General features: G+C 26.2%; 1 pseudogene; it reads right to left on the minus strand.

The window, feature by feature from the left end:
* Window positions 1-3,581: 3,581 nt before the first annotated feature.
* Window positions 3,582-4,177, minus strand: LOC122520374 (annotated as a pseudogene).
* Window positions 4,178-12,133: the final 7,956 nt, after the last annotated feature.

A 12,133-nucleotide genomic window follows, 5' to 3' on the forward strand; every position in this document is an offset into this window, starting at 1 on the left:
AATAAAACACAACAAATCTATTTATTTAGTTTGAAACTACAAGGTTTCACCACCGAGCTTTCTAATTTAGAACATGAGATTGACCAATTGACCCAAGCAATCCTATTTATTAAAGGAAATATATCACCCAATTATTGTGACACCATATCAATTATTAAACGAACTTACTCAATCTTTTAACGATCTCTCCAGCGGAATGACCTTCCCAATTGAATTGAAAATTGATTATATACCAACACTTCTCAAAAGTCAAAATACAATCATTTTTCGTAAAAGATAAAATTATTTTTACTATCTCGATTCCGTTAGTTAACGCTATAGCTTTCCAGTTATTTAAACTTTACCCGCTACCAATCAAAACTGATAAAGGCTACTCTTATAACAACCTGAGTCACAGTTTATGACGTACTGCAAATTGAAAGGACTAGATAGCGACTTGAATGACCTGAGACTCTTGCAAATTATTAAGACAAAAATGAGTATATTTGTGAGTTAAACAACATTCTTATGAACTCACAAATCGAACCAAATGCGAATTGAATCATGAATTCCGTTTATGAATTTCCTAATAATTGCCGTGCAACAATTTTAAAATCAGAAAAGGAAGTTTGGCATCAATTAGAAAATCGTAACAAATGGTTATTTCTAGTCCCAAAACCAACAAGACTAACCGTAATATGTACAATCAATACATCTTTCCCTGAAATATTAGAAAATACAGGAATTATCACTTTTGAGACAAATTGTATAATATTAGAACTGCCCTGTCAACAATTGAAGCGTGCTATAACGATAACGAATATTCCGAGATCACTATCCCAACTTGAACATTGATATGAACAAAATGATTACTCTAAACTTATCCAATATCAATTAAACCTGTCAAAATCTTTGAACCCTTAAAACCCTTGATCTTAATTATTTCCGACAATTGAGTAATGAGTTGAAGTTACAACAAAATTATATTAATAAATTTAGTGACGATCTCTTAAAAACCAACAATTCAACTGATCAGTATAGATCTCTTTACATTCTTCTAATACCTTTTATTTTACTATAGTTATCATCCTTATAATCTATGTTAATCTTCAAATAAAATAAGGATAATAGACCAAAAAATCCAAAAACCCAGAATCTATATTCCCTCCAAGGCACCGAAAAGAAAAAGATCATGTGATTCTGACTAATTATATTGCACTTATTTCAATTTTATGAAACTACGTATGTATATGTGAAAATAAATATGATTTTTATTGAATATTATGTTTAAAATGAGTAATAAGTGATAAAATTCTCTTGATACCTAAAAAATCATAAATTGATTATTGATTTGTACGTAATTAAGTTTGTAGTATTAAACTCATATTTGACTTATTTAAATATATTGATTTAACGACAAATACCAAGGAACTTGACGCACCAAGATGTAGTCAATAATTCCGGTATGTTAGCTAAGACTATTGATGTAGGCAAAGAAGCATTAACGCCACAATAATTTCATAATTAAAAATTCGTACTTGAATTTATGTCCATAATTATGGAATTTTAATGTGCACATATACATGGGTAGTGTCAGTAAAATTGTCTAAAATTTGTAAACCTCTACTCAACTGTACTTTTATGTTGTAATTTGACATATATATATATATATATATATACGCATATCTCCAAATAATTGTAATTACGGTTTTCTTAACGGTGGGACGTGTTATATTAGCTTGCTCAGCCGGCCAAGAAACCTAGTTTCTTGCCCTTGCAAAAACGAATTCGCAATAAAATATTGCAAATTCAAAGAAATAAAAATAACAAATTCAAAAATAATAAAAGAAACTAGGAAATAAAAATCGCTAATATACTCATTTTTTTCATATATATATATATATATATATGTATATATATATATATATATGTGTTCAAAACTTAATAATCATCAATTCCTAAATGGTTCAATTAATTCTAATCTTATAAAGTGTTCAATTAATATTATTTACATAATAAACTAGTTATAAGAAATTGAATTATTATTTATAATTGACGATAACCACTACTGGGTCACAACACAATTAATTTTTTATTTTATAAAAATATTTATTTGCAGAATTCACACCAAAAAACTAACAAACTGAATTTTGAATTCATTAAAAAAGAATTTTCGTTATTATTTTGAGTGTAGCTATATTCTATACATAGAATACGGAATAATTTTTTTAAATAAATTAGTACTTTAATAAATTGAAAAATTGTATGTTGCAAATTTATCAATGAAATTCAACCCTTTTTTTAAATTAAAATTTGTTATCATTTTTTTTAATAATAATTATAATTGCTCGAGTTAATCTATTTATTTTAATAAAAAGTTAATATATGCATTTAAAAAACTTAAATTTCTGTAAATTAAAATATTGCAATCAACTTATAAAAAAATTATTATTTTAATAGATTTTGAAATTGAATATTTATTTGAAATGAAGTTAACTTTTTTCTTATTAAAACTTTTATATATATTTCAAAATAAGATTGCTAATGCAAAATAATATTTTGAGAAGAAATTATATTAGCTAATTTAATGAAGTTAAACATAGTCTTTAATAGCTCTTATACAATTCTATAAAAACACAAAATTAGAAATAAACATTCTTTGAAAATAACGTTGGTTTAGATAACAATGGTATTCACCTTCGTTCATAATAACACTTATATATTTTTTGTTAAAATGAAAAATTGGAAATTAAATTCTTAGAAAGAGTTATTAGTGAAGTTAACTTTCTTATGTCTCACAATTAAAATCTGTTGAGTTATCTGTCTCTATTAGTGAGCCTTTTAATAGAGATATTAACTTTCAAAAACTGATAACAGTTATTATTTTAACGTATTTCAAAATTTTTTTTTTTTTAAATTCAAGATATTAGAAGCAGTTCATAACACTTTTCGAAAAAAAAATTACTCAAATTTCAACCGTACTAATTTTTCGCCTTTTATTTGGATTCTAGTTATAGATAATTACCTTTGAATATTTCATGCTTAAGTAAAGTATCTTAACTAACATAAAAATTTGGATACTATGAAGCTTGGCCATTTACGATTAATCCATGATGCCACAACACCACATACACTTCGATGCTTCGCATATAGACTTAAATTAACCTAAATGATTCCTAATATTTTAAAAAAGAATAAGATTGTCAATAAATGATAAAAATTCTAGTTTATGATTTGTGTTGATTATAGTTTTAATAATTTAACATCATAAATAGCTGTGCGTGAATATCATATTTATTGCGATATTAAGCAAAACTTCTTTATGTGGGGATATTAGAAAAAGTTTCCAAAAGTTAATGAAGAAGAAAACTAAATTTTAATTGCTCTGAAAAGGTCATCTAAATATACTTCCATTAAATCGATTATCGCTCTAATATATTAATTTCAAACGTATAATTTTCTGATACGTCTGTTTTAATAATATCTTTTTTAAATGAATTTGCTTTTTAAAGTTGCTCACTATAATCTCAAATTCAAATACCTGCGAAAATCTTGCTCCGGAAAGCATAAATCGCTGGATGAATACCCGGAATTGATCCAACCTAGCCAGCCGCAATCGTTGAAATACTCTCTTGTTCCCATATGCAATTTTGACAAAAACCGGACAATAATTAACAATAAAAAATGGTAACCAGCAAATATAAAGACGCCCATTACAATTCCTAAGTTTTAGCGGCTTTTTTTCCTTGGCGAATTTCGCTAACTTTTTACTAATTGAGATATTTTTATTGTGTGCCGTTTGATCACTTCTAAAATTGTTATGACTATTGTTACTGCTTAAGGAGCGATTTATTTGACAAAATTTTCACAACTATTTGACAAATTTGATTGTAAAATTATCGATCGTCTTTCTGTGCCATTACATGCATCAGTTTCCGAAATAAAACCACCACGATGAATTCTAAGTGTTAATTTCGGCTCTCCTGTTTCATCAGAAATTAACTTAATGCCCGTTTTTATGACTTTGTTTAATTAAAGCGGCTCGATAAATTTTACAATAAGTAAAAACCATAACTGTTAAGGGCAAATAAAACGATATTGTTGACGAACTATTAATAAGTAAGATTTTCCGTAATGGACAACTAAATTCGGACACATCATTACTTCTAACAGCTCTCCACCATAAAATGGCCGGAAATGAAATGTAATATCGCGGTTATTATTGATTATAAAATTATAATAAGGCCTTCATAAGATGGCATTACTTAGATGGAAATTAAGTAATGAGAGTGATGCGCCAGATCGCATCTTACTCTATAGAGCCACAGGCCTATAAAAAGAAAGATTTTATAGAAAATAGAGTTAGATAGTTAGAGTTAAAGTTAGTTAGAGATAGTTAGAGATATAGTTATAGAAAAAAAATAAGAGAAGACAAGAAGAAAGTTTAAGAAAAAGGAAGAAGTTCTAAGAAGTTTTTCAGAATAAATTAGAAGAGAAAAAAATCGGAATTCTGAGAGTATTTTTAAGATTAAAGCAAGAGTTTTGAGTATAAAAATCTTGAAAAAGTATTATTTAATAATTTATAATAAAATACAGTAAGTTGTGTTTTGGGTATAATTTGTAGTACTCTAGATAATTCCAATTAAATAAAAGAAGTATCTTATATTTTGATTACTAATAATTTTTAATAAATATTTTATTTTCAATTAATTTAAGAATATACTCTCTTTTAATTTATTTTGTGAAACTTTTGGGGTTAAATCATTTAATCCCGTAATATCGAGTATTAGCAATAAGAAAGATATTACAAATTAATTGGCGCAGCCGGTAGGATCCGGAAAATTTGGAATCTCGAAAACAGACAATCCGAAAATTTTGGGATCCGTTCATTTAACTGGTAAGAATCTGATTTCCAGTCAGAATTTGGAGTCATAGCTAATTGGGTAAAATTCAAGATTTCGAAAATGATCTTAACAGTGGTACTGTAAGTCATTATATTTTCTTATAATAAGTTTTAAAAATTTTTTGAAATATTCTTGGGAAATTATCTCTTTTATTAAATAATTTTATTAATTTTACAATGGAAGAAACTGATAATAAAGTAAGGATCGCAAAATCGGTCGCAATAAAGAAAATTAAGAAATTTTACGAAAAAGTAACAAAGAAACCTATTGAGGCTAATGAAATTAGTAAATTAATAGATGAAAGGAAAATTCCTAAGAGGTTTATGATGATAGTATTGTGGAACTTATGAACGAAAATCAATTATTACCTATGGATACAGAAGTAAAGGATACATTAGTTTTAAAAATTCCTCCGTATTTAATTAGAAAAGCCCATGAAAGGAAGATTGAGGATAAACATTTAAATGAAGATCTTTCTAATTTGAGTATAGATAGTGAGATGTCTAATATATTTAAAACTGATACACATGCTAGATTAAATGAGTCCAATGTAATTGGACAGGATCAAATATATTATCAGGGAGTATCTTCAAGAAATGAAAATTTAGCAAAGGAAAATCAAAAAACGATAAATAATATTTCGCAAAGAGTAAATCAAAATAGAGCAGAATTTACTCAAATCAATCGCGATATGAATATAGGAATGTTAGAAGCTAGACATGCTATAATGATGATTCCAGAATTTAGCGGTTCTGATAGTAAAAATGTATTCGAATTTATTGATAAGGTAGATAACATTTTTAGAATTGTACATCCTAATCAAATTGAACTTTTAAATATTCTTGTAATGAATAAACTTACTGGAAATGCTGAACAATTGGTTAGAAACCAAAGACCTCATAATTGGCAAGATTTACGTAAAATGTTACTCGATAATTATGCAACTAAGAAAAGTGTTAACAAGAGAATAGGTGATTTAGTAATTTGTACTCAAGGAACTGGACCTGTAACAAAATTTGCAAGTGAATTACAAAATATTTGCACAGGTATTCGTTATGCTGCTCGTGAAGATAATATGAATGTCGAATTTATTGAGAGCTTAATATTAAAAACATTCTTAGATGGATTAAATAAGAAATAAGTTTGATTGTAAGGGCTCAAAAACCAACTAATTTTCAAAATGCTCTAAGATTAGCTATTGAAACTGAGGCTGAAATCTCACCTAAATATAACAAAAAATATTGTAACTTCTGTAAACGAGATACACATAATACCCGAGATTGCCGATTTTCTCATAAACCAAACAAATTGTTCATTGCTAGAGAAGACGAAAATGTTGAAGAAAAACCTTATATTAGTTCTAAATGGAATAAATCTAATAATAATAACATTAGACCTTATTGGGATCGTCAAAATAGGCAATATAATCAATTTCAAAATGAAGTTAGGAAATTTAATAATTATAACAATCAACAATTCCGTAGAAATAATTTTTATAAACCTCCTGTCAAAATAATTTTAAAAGATATGACAATTATAATACTCAAAACTACAATAATCTTCCAAATAAGTTTAGTTTAGACGAGGTAATAATAATAGTAGCCCAAGACAATTTAATTATTCTAATAGATTTACACCAGGATATTATAATCAAAGGAAAACAGAAGACCCACAAAATCAGAATAAATATGCTACAAAAATTGAATCCTCTAATCAAAATACAAAAACCCAACTAAAGTTAATTTAAACCAGGTTACGACTCAAGCTCGTGCCGTGGTTATGGGTCGGTTGCTTTAAACGGCAAAAATATCGAATACGTGTACCGTCATTTCATAAATTTGCACATAGCTAATATTAAAAATAAATCTTTAGTTTTTCTTATTGATACAGGTAGTGATATTTCTCTAATTAAAGCACATACAATAGCAAATGACAGTATAAGAGTTAATACAAATAATAGTAGAACTTTACTAGGTATTAGTAATAATCCAGTTAATACCTTAGGAGAAATAATACTTGAAATATACATAGGATCAAAATTAATTGCACACAATTTTAATGTAGTGGCGGACACTTTTCCAATAAATGTTGATGGAGTTGTAGGAAATGACTTTTTAACCCGAAATAAGGCTATATTGAACTATGGAACAAATAAAATTATAATTAATAACTACTCAATGAATATGTTATGTTCAAAATATATAAAGGAAATAAAAGAACTCTTATTATTCCTCCTAGAACCGAAATGGTTGTACCTATTAGAGTAATTGGTAAATTAAAAGAAGGTTTAATTGAGAATAAATCAATAATTGAAGGAGTATATTGTCCATCAGCTCTAGTTAAGGCAGATTCTAAAAATATTTGTTATACAACTATTCTTAATACAACTGAGAAAGAAATTTTAATAAAAGATAACAAAACTATATTAAAACCAATTAATTTATCTCTTCTTTCGAATGTATACAAAACTACTGTAATAAATGATAAAAATTATTCTTATAATCGTATGAATGATATTCTAAATACTTTAAGATTAAATCATCTAAATAAAGAAGAAAAAACTTCTCTGAGTAAAATTATTGATAAATACCAAGATATTTTTCATCTTGAAGGTGAGGCTCTTACAGCTACAAATACTGTAACTCACGAAATATATACAAAAACTGAGGTTCCTATTTCTTCAAAAATTTATAGATATCCATATCATTTTAAAGACATTGTTAGTAAAGAAATAAACAATTTACTTGAGCAAAATATTATTAAACCCTCCATCTCAGCATGGAATTCACCAGTTTGGATAGTCCCTAAGAAAACGGACGCCACTGGGGAGAAAAAGTATAGATTAGTAATTGATTATCGTAAACTTAATGAGCAAACTATAGGCGATGCGTACCCTATCCCTAATATATCTGATATTTTGGATCAGTTAGGACATTCTAAGTATTTTACAACTTTGGATTTGGCTTCTGGGTATCACCAAATAGCTATGAATGACAGAGATTCTGAAAAAACTGCTTTTTCGGTTCCTTTTGGTCATTACGAGTTTAATCGTATGCCCTTTGGTTTGAAAAATGCCCCTTCAACCTTCCAAAGATTAATGAATACTGTTTTGTCAGGACTTCAAGGTACGAGATGTTTAGTCTATTTAGATGACATTGTTATATTCGCCGATACATTAGATAATCATAATAAAAAACTTATAGAAGTATTTGATAAACTAAAACAATATAACTTAAAGTTAAAACCATCAAAATGTGAATTTTTACGAAAAGAAGTAATCTATTTAGGACATAAAATCTCCGAAAAAGGTGCAGAACCTGATGAATCAAAACTTGAGGCAGTTAGATCTTTTCCAAGACCTAAAACTCCTAAGGACATTAAGTCATTTCTTGGTTTAGCGGGATACTATAGAAGGTTCATTAAGGATTTTAGTAAGAAAGCATTACCTTTAACCACCCTCTTGAAGAAGGACGCTTCTTTCAATTGGAATAGTGAACAAGAAAAATCTTTCAATATACTAAAAGATTGCCTTACTGAAAAACCTATATTGCAATTCCCCGACTTTGAAAAACCATTTAATGTTACTACGGATGCTTCTAATTTTGCAATAGGTGCTGTTTTATCTCAGGGAGATTATCCTAATGATTTGCCAGTAGCTTATTCTAGCCGTTGTTTAAACTCTGCTGAAAGTAATTATTCAGTTATAGAGAAGGAGCTTTTAGCCATTGTTTGGGCTGTAAGACATTTTCGTCCCTATCTTTACGGTAGAAAGTTCAAAATTGTTACAGACCATCAACCATTAACATGGTTATTTAATATAAAAGATCCTAAATCTAGGCTAGTTCGCTGGAGACTTGAGCTTGAGGAATATGACTATTCAATTGTGTACAAACCCGGTCGTGTTAACTCAAATGCTGACGCGTTAAGCCGAAACCCTGTCACAAAAGAATTATCTCAAGTTAAGGAAAAAGAGTTAAATTCACAAAATAAATCTTCGATGATGAAGAAAAGAAATTTTTCAAATTTAAAGTTAAATTCAGTCGAAAATAAAGATATTTTCGTTCCTGAAATAAAATTAATGGGCAAATAACCAAAAGTAATAAAAAATTTAAAAATAAGAAAATTAATAAAAAATTAAAACCCACAGAAAAAGAAATTTATATAACTAAAGGTGTTAAGGAAATTAATGAAAATAAAATTAAAGTAAAAGAAAATTCTAATTTTGAAAATGGTAATAAAAACTCCTATGATGAAAATTAAATGAAAAAAAGAATTAATTAAAAATTCTTGGCAACAAAAATAAGGAAATTAAAAATTGTGAAAAATATATTGGAAAATTAAAGTCAAAAAAGACTGCCAAGAAAGATAAAAATAAAATTTAAAAGTTATGATGATTTTAATAATCTTAAATTTAATGTCCTAAATGTTTATCAAAATACTAAAATAAAGAATTCAAATATAGAAATTAAAAATTTTAAAAACACATTAGTAACAAGGTTTACTAAGAATTTAAAGAACCCAAATAAAATTATAGAAAGAATATTCAAAGATAACTTCCATGAATTAATTTTTAAATTAAGTAAATTACGTAATGATGAATTAGAAATTGGTAAAATTTATGCTTGTAAATTGGATACTAGAAATGTTTTATATATGATATTAACAGAAAATTTAATTGAAAATTTAAATGAAAGAAATTTGTACTTAGGTTTAGAAAATCTTAAGTTACATTGTTTAGAAAATAATATTTATGAAATTTCATTCTTAAAGGATGATTTTAAGGAAATTCATATGAATTACTTTTAAATATGATAAAGTATATATTTGAAGGAACTAATATAGAGATAACAATGATCAATCAAAAGGAAGAAGTACAATGTATATAAGTTTAAGTTTTAGAAGATTTAGATCATTCAATGAGAGAAATGTTATCACTAATGAAAATTATAAAGAATTTAATCAAATAATATTTAATGCCAAAGGCTCAATTGTTTGCTTTTTACCAATTAATTTAGAGGAACCAAATGAACTTCTTTTAAAATATAACCTTAAATATAATCATTTTGAAGAATTACAAGAAGAAATCAGAGATAATAAAATCAAATTAGGAAAATAATATTAAAAAGATATAAGATCAAAATATTTATTATATGTTTATTAAAGAAAAAATTGGGATGATATTGCTTATGATCAATTGTATGATTATTTAGATGAATTAAAAAATAAATTAAAATCTAATAAAGAAGAGGTTATCAATTTACCAACTCTTGATACTATGTTTCAAAAAATTTCATTGGATAAAATACGAGTAATGATAAAATTTATTTTCAAAGACTCTGGAATTTTTGTTAATGTTTATAAAAATTTAATAGTTAACCCAAAATATGAAGATATATCTAATATTATTAAAGAATATCACTCTAGTGTAACCTCAGGTCATTCGGGAATTAGTAAAACAATTTCACGAATTAAAGAAAAATATTATTGGCAACAATTCATAGAGATGTCGAAAAATTTGTCAAAAATTGCGATAGTTGTCAAAGGAATAAATTAGTTCGCAAAAAGAATATTCAACCTTTAGAGTTAACTACTACATCTAAATACAGTTTTCATAAATATTTCTTGATATAGTTGGACCTTTGAATGATACCGAATGCAAAATAAGTATATTCTACTTTACAAGATGATCTTAGTAAATACTCTCAAGCTTATCCTATTATGGATCATACAGCTGAAACTATATCCGAAATTTTTGTAAGACAGTTTATTTGCAAATTCGGGAGTCCTAATATTATTGTAACTGATCAGGGAACAGAGTTTATGTCAGATCTTTTTAGTAATGTTGCAAAATTATTTAAAATTCGTAAATATAATACAACTGCTTATCATCCACAATCTAATGGAGCATTAGAGCGTAGCCACCAAGGTTTATTAGATTATTTAAAACATTACACTGAACAATATAAGACAACTTGGGATACATGGATTGATTTTGCCATGTTTTCTTATAACACAACTCCTCACACTGTTACACAATTTACCCATATGAACTTGTATTTGGTCGAAAACCAAATTTACCCACATTGATAACAAGTTTTCAAGAACCTATTTACACTTATGAAGATTATATAGCTGAACTTAAACTTAAATTAATTAATGTTTTTAATACTGCTAATGAAAGAATATTAAACTATAAACTTAGAAATAAAACTTATTTTGATAAGAAATCAAGACCTAAAACATATAAAATCGGTGATAAAATTCTTTTAGAAAAGGTAATATTTCCGCTGATAAATCTAAAAAATTGCAATCGAGATATGAAGGCCCATTTGAGATCCTAGAAATTAAACCTCCAAATTGTGTAATAAAATATAAAAGAAATAAAAATTAATTGTTCATTTTAATAGGATTAAACAATATTCCTCCTAAGTACATAAAAATGCTTTATATTAACTTATGATTTTTTTAAAAAAAAATATATATATATATGATAATAATAATAATAATTCAACACTGAATTAAAACAATGTTAATTGTAACTTATAAAAAAAATTCCTTACAGAAAGGGTAATAATTTGGTAAAAATAAGAAGTTCCTTAAAACAGAAAAATAACCTGTAAACACGGAGAAATCCAACAGTCATTTTTAATTAGTAAGATACATAAAAAAAAATCCTAAAATTTAATTTAATTTTAAAAATAGGGAAAATTAAGACCACAGAATTCTTGGATGTGATCCAAGTAAAGGAAATTTTGAACCTAATTGAGATGCATAATTTCTCATCGGTGTAAGATATATTAGATTTTTCTTCTGAGTTATTTTAAAATGTTCCAAAGACACAATATTTCTAAATGACAAGAAAATGGTTTAGTTTTTTTGGTGAATGTGCTAAAAAAAAAAAAAAATATAGAAGAAAAAAATAAAAATAAAAAATAATAATATATATTTAAAAAAAAAAGAAACAAAAATCCTAAGATTACTACTATGATAGTACAAAATTTTAAAGATTTAAATCAAATTGGAATAAACTTGCAAAATATTTATTGAAAATGAATTATGGTATAACGACAAGTTATACCTTATAGGTTTAGTTATTATATTAAATATTATATTATTTGTTTATGTGTGGCATATAAGTATTTTTGTAAAAGCTTAAATATGTGTCACCAATCTAATAATAATAATGTAACTTTAAATAATAATATACAATGTGAGCATAACGAACGAGATATTGGATATATTCCGTTCGA

This window comes from Polistes fuscatus, unplaced genomic scaffold, assembly GCF_010416935.1.
Source record: "Polistes fuscatus isolate 324 unplaced genomic scaffold, CU_Pfus_HIC Scaffold32, whole genome shotgun sequence".
In the NCBI taxonomy this organism is placed as follows: Eukaryota; Metazoa; Arthropoda; class Insecta; order Hymenoptera; family Vespidae; genus Polistes; species Polistes fuscatus.